The sequence below is a fragment of the Sapajus apella genome, unplaced genomic scaffold (assembly GCF_009761245.1).
Source record: "Sapajus apella isolate SASKATOON/1434 unplaced genomic scaffold, GSC_monkey_1.0 scaffold11, whole genome shotgun sequence".
Taxonomy (NCBI): Eukaryota; Metazoa; Chordata; class Mammalia; order Primates; family Cebidae; genus Sapajus; species Sapajus apella.
Genome location: NW_022436951.1, coordinates 13,838,257 through 13,845,378, shown reverse-complemented (window position 1 = coordinate 13,845,378; position 7,122 = coordinate 13,838,257).

Below are 7,122 nucleotides of genomic sequence, written 5' to 3'. Positions count from 1 at the left end.
AAAAAAAAGAATAAAAAAAAAAGAATGAAGGAGAGGAAGAAAGAGAAAGAGGAAGACAGAGAGAGAACAGGGGTGTTGCTTTATTGCCTGGGCTAGAATGCAGTCTAAAAATGGGTATGCCTATAATTGTGATTAATAATAGAGGCATGAAAAAAAAATGAGGGGAGAAAATAACAAACCAGCAGCCAACCAATATTTCATTTAAACCTGTAAATAAATGTCATGTGGTACAGATAAGAGTGTATATTTTGTGTATTTAAAGTGGAGCATTCTATAAATGTTAATTAAGTTTACTTGTTCCAGATCTGAGTTCAAATCCTGGATATCGTTGTTAATTTTCAGTCTCATTGATCTGTCTAATATTGATGTTGAAGTCTCCCACTATTGTTGTGTGGGAGTCTAAGTCTCTTTATAGGTCTTATATATCTGGGTATTCCTGTATTGGGTGCATATATATTTAGGATCTTTAGCTCTTCTTGTTGCATTGATCCTTTTATCATTATGTAATATCCTTCTTTGCTTCTTTTGATCTTTGTTGCTTTAAAGTAACTCCTGCTTTTTATTTATTTATTTATTTTTGCTCTCCAATAGGCTGGTAAATCTTTCTCCATTCCTTTGTTTTGAGTCTTTCTGTATCCTTGCATGTGAGAAAGGTCTGGACGCAGCATACCTATGGGTTTTGGCTTTTTTTGCCTGTCTGTGTCTTTAGATTGGGGGATTTAGTCGATTTAAATTTAGAATTAATAATAATATATGTGAGTTTAATACTGCCATTTAATGTCAGCTGGCTGTTTTGCCTATTAGTTGATGTAAATTCTTGATTATGTTGATGCTTTTTACTTTTTGGTATTTTTTAGAAAGGCTGATACTGGTTGTTCCTTTCTATGTGTAGTGGTTCTTTCAGAAGCTCTTGTAAAGCAGGTCTGGTGGTGATGAAATCCCTGAGTACTTGCTTGTTCACAAAAGATTTTATTTTTCCTTCGCTTATGAAGCTTAGTTTGGCTGGATGTAAAATTCTGGGTTGAAAGTTTTTTTCTTTAAGGATATTGAATATTGGCCCCCACTCTCTTCTAGCTTGTAGGCTTTCTGCTGAGAGATCTGCTGTGAGTCTGATAGGCTTCCCTTTGTGGGTAACCTGACCTTTCTCTCTAGCTGCCCTCAGTATTTTCTCCTTCATTTTAACCCTGGTGAATCTGGCGATTATGTGCCTTGAGATTGGTCTTCTTGAGGAATATCTTTGTGATGTTCTCTGCATTACCTGGAGTTGAATATTGCCCTACCTTGCTAGGTTGGGAAAGTTTTCCTGAATAATATCCTGAAGAGTATTTTCCAGCTTGGATTGATTCTCTTTGTCACATTCAGGTACACCTATCAAGCGTAGATTAGATCTTTTCACATAGTTCCGTATTTCTTGGAGACTTTGCTCATTCCTTTTTATCCTTTTTTCTCTAATCTTGTCATCTTGTTTTATTTCATTAAGTTGGTCTTCGACTTCTGATATCCTTTCTTCTGCTTGATTGATTTGGCTGTTAAAACTTGTACATAGTTCGCAAAGTTCTTGCGTTGTGTTTTTCACCTCCATTAATTCACTTATATTCCTCTTTAAATTGTGTATTTTTGTTAACATTTCATCAAACCTTTTTTCAAAGTTCTTAGTTTCTTTGCATTGGGTTAGAACAAGTTCTTTTAATTCCCAGAAGTTTCTTATCATCCACCTATTGAAGGCTGCTTCTGTTAATGGAACACACTCGTTCTCCATCAGGCCTTGTTCTGTTGCTGATGAGGAACTGTGATCCCCTGTAGAGGGAGAGGCGTTCTAATTTTGGGTATTCTCAGTCTTTTTAAGCTGTTCTCTTCCCTTTGTTATAAATTTAACCATTTGTGGTCTTTATAATTACTGTCTTTATAATTGGGTTTCTGAGTGGACATCCAACTTGTTGATTCCCAGCGCTAAAATCTGAGCAACCCACTGCACCGGCCAAAACAGTGGCATTATGATTGATGGTGCTTTTCTGACTCTGCACCAAGAACCACTGCACCAAGGCAGCGGCAAAACCGCCTCGCTGGCCACAAGAGTCATGCTGGCGACCCGTGGGGCTCCTCTGCTGGGAATCTCCTGGTGCGTGAGCAACAAAAATTTGCCTGAAAGTGTGGCGTCCTCTCGTTCTCTGTACTTTCACTGGGAGCTACAACCCCGAGCTGCTAGTGATCAGCCATCTTGAATCTTTCTCCCATTCAAATTCTGTGTTTTTAATCCAATTAAAACATGGAAATATTTAACAGACTACTGGGAGAAAAATCCAGATAAAGCATTATTTATGTTATAATTACCCTATATGGAAAGAAGCTTCCATTCCCAAAAATAACTACATTAAAAAAAAAAAAGGCAAATATTGTGTTTTTGTTGTCAGATCTCTATTTTCACAATTTACTAAGGAGTTTAGTAATGAGCTTAAATAACTATTGCAATTCAGTTTTACAAAATTGTCAATAGGACACAAAGCAAACTGCAATTTTTGTGGAATTCAATATACCTTACAACATTTCTGATTTTCAAAGCCCTCATATCCACTAATAAAGTCTTTTTTATTTTACTTTTGAGTTTAAATCTTTATCTTTTGTTCCTTTATAGATATTTCTCCTTTAATAAATATATAAATATATTTTCTTTTGTACCTATTATACTTAGGGTGACATACATATATGTATGTTTGATGGCTTCATATCAGGTCATTTGATTTTAGATTTATTCTGAGTGATTTCTTCAGTGGTATTTTTTTGCTGTGACTTTTCAAGAATATTACGATACTTTTCAAAGATATAATAGGGTTAACTTTAATCTGAAGGCCTTTGGCTGTTTTGAAGGCATTTCACTGCTATTTTCTGTTGATATTGTCATTATAATTTGCATTAAGTGACATTTTGAATACAATATACAAATGTTTGTGCCCTTAAAGTTTCACCATGCATTTTTCATGCTCAAATTTTGCTAAATGTCTCTCTTTTCATTCGATTTTAGAGTTCTCTGAGATAATACAGAGGAAATATACCAATTTTAATATATAAGTGTTTATATTATTTTGTTGAGTTTTATTGGGTAAGCGTATGTTCAAGAAATTATTGCTTTCTGTGAGCAATCTCTGGGCCAAGTTTAAGGACAAAAGTTCATGTTATTACTAAGAATATGAATAGATCCAATCATGTATACATAATCAGCATGATATTTGTTAAATCAAATAACAATACTAATGAATTTTACTTCATATTTTCCAAAATAATATTTTATTTCCCTCTATTTTTGTTAATATTTTCCTCCACTTTTACTATACACACTGCTTTTTAAAAAATGTTGATGCCCACCCCACCCACTGACTTCATATGTTAAAACCCTTAATGTTAAGGGGATGGTATGAAGAAGTGGGGCCTTTAGGGACATTTAGGTCATGGGTATGGAGCACTTATAAATGAGATTAGTGCTCTTATAAAAAAATGCTTAAGAGAAACTCCTCATTTTGTAAAAGGAGTAACTGCAGCCAGATTCCCTGGTTCTCACCCCAGGAATTGAACCCTGACCACCTGGGTGAAATCCAGGAGTCCTAACAGCTAGGCCGCCACAGAAGTGGAATAGTTGTAGTTGGAACTTAGGCTCTTGGCCCTCCTAACCCAGAAGAATGGGGTAAGGGGCCTTGGAGGCGCTGTGAGTGTTACAGCTGAAATAGAACTCATAGACCCTGTGCGATAGTGCTGTTTATTAGGCAGAGTGAAAGGACAGCTCCCATGCTCTCCTGGAAGGGAGTCCAGAGAGGATTCTACTAAGCCTGGGCAGCTAGAGCTTTTATCCCTGAGTTATTGCCTCCCTTATTCATGTTTTTGTCCAATGAGAGGGGTTCTTTCAAACTTCTCTGGATTGATTGATCTTTGGCTTTGTTACCAGGTTGGCTACTGTTTTATAACCCTGAATCACAGAGCCCCCACCTCCAAGAGCCAGAGGGAGGAAAATAGAAACATAGGGCCTACCTGGCCTGCCAGAGGTGGGAAGTAGAAACAAAGGGCCCTAGTCAGCTAGAGGAGGGAAAACAGGAGAATTCCCCTACTCAGACAATGCCCCCGGTAGACCCAGGGAAGTCCCTTTAACACAGAACCTCAATTGCTTTCGCTGTGTGAGGAGGCAGCCAGAAGGAACCATCTATGATCCAGAAGTTGGGTCTTCACAAGACAGTGGGTCTGATGGTGCCTCAAAGTTGGACTTCCCAGCCTGCAGAATTATGAGGGATACATTTCTGTTGTTTATAAGTCATTCAGTGTATGGTATTTTGTTATAGCTGCCTAAGAGGACTCAGACCTACACTTAGGAATGAAACGCATTCTCTATCTACATGTTTTGTTATCAAATTTAAACAAAACATATATAATACAGAAAATGAAACAGTATAAAGCTGCATTTACAAGTTTGAAATAATCTCACCCCAGGAACCAAAGAGCAGTACATTTTTCTCTATTCCCTTGACAAAGCCCTAAGTGAAGTGAAGAATTAGGTACATTAATCAAGAGACAGAAACAAAGTGGCGGCATCAAAGCATTGCTGCAGGTAGACTTTGCCTGCTCTGTCATTTCAAATTCCCCTACTCTTGCTTTTATGGGTTGATTTGTCCTCATCACCTTTCCCCAGGTTTCATACTTTCTCCTGCAACATATTCCTCTATGCCAGCATTATCTGGTCTCAACCCATTTATCTCCTGAATCAGGGATGGATTTTTGCCTGTTGACACATCAAATTGTAGAAATCAGACTTGGAGTGTGACCTTTCAAGAGACCCGCACTAGTGTTATTTCATCTTTAATATCTACAGAGCATGAATCACAAGCAATGTTCCCCCCAGTGATTACATGAGAACTACATAAATAATCGCCAAATTTTCTATCACATTAATTTTCATATAGAGTGTGTTATTTCCTAGCCTCTTATGGTAAAGATTTTATTTTAGTTACCCAGAGGCTGCATACCATTTTGTACTTGGAGAATTCCTTGTTTTTTGTGTTTTGCTTATGTCAAAATCCCACCTTATTCTCATAGGCACAAATAATGCTTCATAATCATTTCTCCTTTTCTCTCTTACAATTTAAAATTAATGAGTAAAAATAACACTGTCGTGTTTCAAGTGTTAAGTGTTTTATTTATTTAAAATTATTTATTCTTCAAAGAAACTCTGTGAGTTGACCACTATATTCTTTTTGTACATGAGAAGTCTGAGGTACAGAGAGGGTAAGAAACCTGCAGAAGTTCACACAGCTTTTTAGTGTGGTAGCTGGGCAGTGCAGCATCAGAGTCTGTGGTCTTAGTCACACCACTGCAAGGCCGCCTAGTAATACAATTGCCCAGATATGTGTCTTGTGCCTTATATGTTGGAAAGTATCCAAGTTATTGGTGGCAAATTCATACAAGTCTGCAGCAACCTCAGTTCTTGCCTCTTCAGAAGAAAGAATTTGATGGACAAGATAAGGCAAAAAAAAAAAAAAAAAAAAAACCAACCCAAGTTTCAGAGTAGGAGTGTAAGTTTGTTTAACAAGGCTTCAGACAGGAGGAAAACTATGCTTGAAAGAGACCCAAGTGGGAATGTGAGGGTCAAATGCAATGTTTAACTTTGATCCTAGGACTTTACCAAAGGCTGGCCCCTTTCCATTGATTCTTGCCTTAGGATGGACCGACTGTGAGGTGAGTATAGGCAGTGTGTTTAGGAAGTTGTATGCAAGCTCATCTGACGCTTTCTTCCTTTTTTCTTCCGAGTGCCCCCAGGAGGTCATGCTCCACCATTTCATCTCTTAATGCACATGCCTGGGAAGTTGCTTCTCCCTGACATCCGCCTTCAAGTAACACTTTAGTCTAACAGGTGTGGACCTTCAGGAAATGGCCTCTCCCTGACACCAGCTGCCAATTTATCACTTTTAGAGGGGCAATGTGATCATTGCCCAACCATTACATGACATTCTTGGGAAAGCCATCTTCTGTTTTACTCATGCCTCTCTAACTACCTGTTACATAAACTCCTAGACTCCATATATCAGACACATTTTCTCTTGACTTTGGTCAAGAATCTGGTATGAGAAGCAGGAAGGTACTGACAGCTCATCTTTCTATTTCTCTCTCTTTCTCTCTCTCTGGTTAGGGTTTGTGCTAGCTATAATAATTACAAGGTAGAATTAGTGGAGCAGGAAAGACAGTGGTGGAAACTTTTAGCATCCAGTCCTTGGTGACGGCAAGGATATTTTCTCAACCAGTGTACTCCTCGTCAGATCGACAGCAACCAGTGTTGTCTCTAAACACTTCCTATTTTTTTTTTTAACACTTGCTATTAATTTAAGTCTCCTAAAGGTTTTCTACGTTTCTTATATATTTTTTTTTAATTTAGCAAAATGTTTCATCAACTGGATCATTAGCCAGAGCTGCATTTATTACTTTCAACCAGGAATTCTAACTAAAGTATATTCATGATTTTCAAGGCAACTGCCTCAGAATGAAGAGAACAACTTCACAAATAGAAGGTTTAGACATTTTCCTCTAATTTCTTCTTCCAAATTGTGACTTTTTATTTGAACCAAGGATGAAAATTTGGCTGAAGTTTGAGTCACCCCTCTCTTGTATTTTCCTTTTTATTGTCAAGAGCTGAGGTAAGCTGGAAAGAACTGAAAGGTCAGGTTTCATGCAAATTGTTCAACTAAAACTGTCAAATGTGACAAGTTGTCAATCCATTAAGACAGTAAGCCCAAATCAACGTAATAGTCAAGGCTTCAATTGCTTTTGTCATAATATAAGCAAGGGACTAAACAGGAAAAATTATTGGCTCCCCAAATGTTTCATTTTCGCCACAGTTCTGCACTAAGCAAGTCATTTGTATAAGCTCGGACAGAGACAATTGTCTCACTGTCAAGAGATCTTGGAACAAAAAGGTACTTCCAATTTGTTGACCATAGGGGCCATAGAAAGGGATAAGAGAAAGGACTGGGAATTGGAAGCTTCTGAGGACTGAGACACATTGGAGAGAAGTGTCTTCACTTCTTCTCCTTTGATCCCCGTAAGAAGGGTTTGGTAGTGGTGCCTAAGGAGGGCCTCAAATGAGAAACGTTG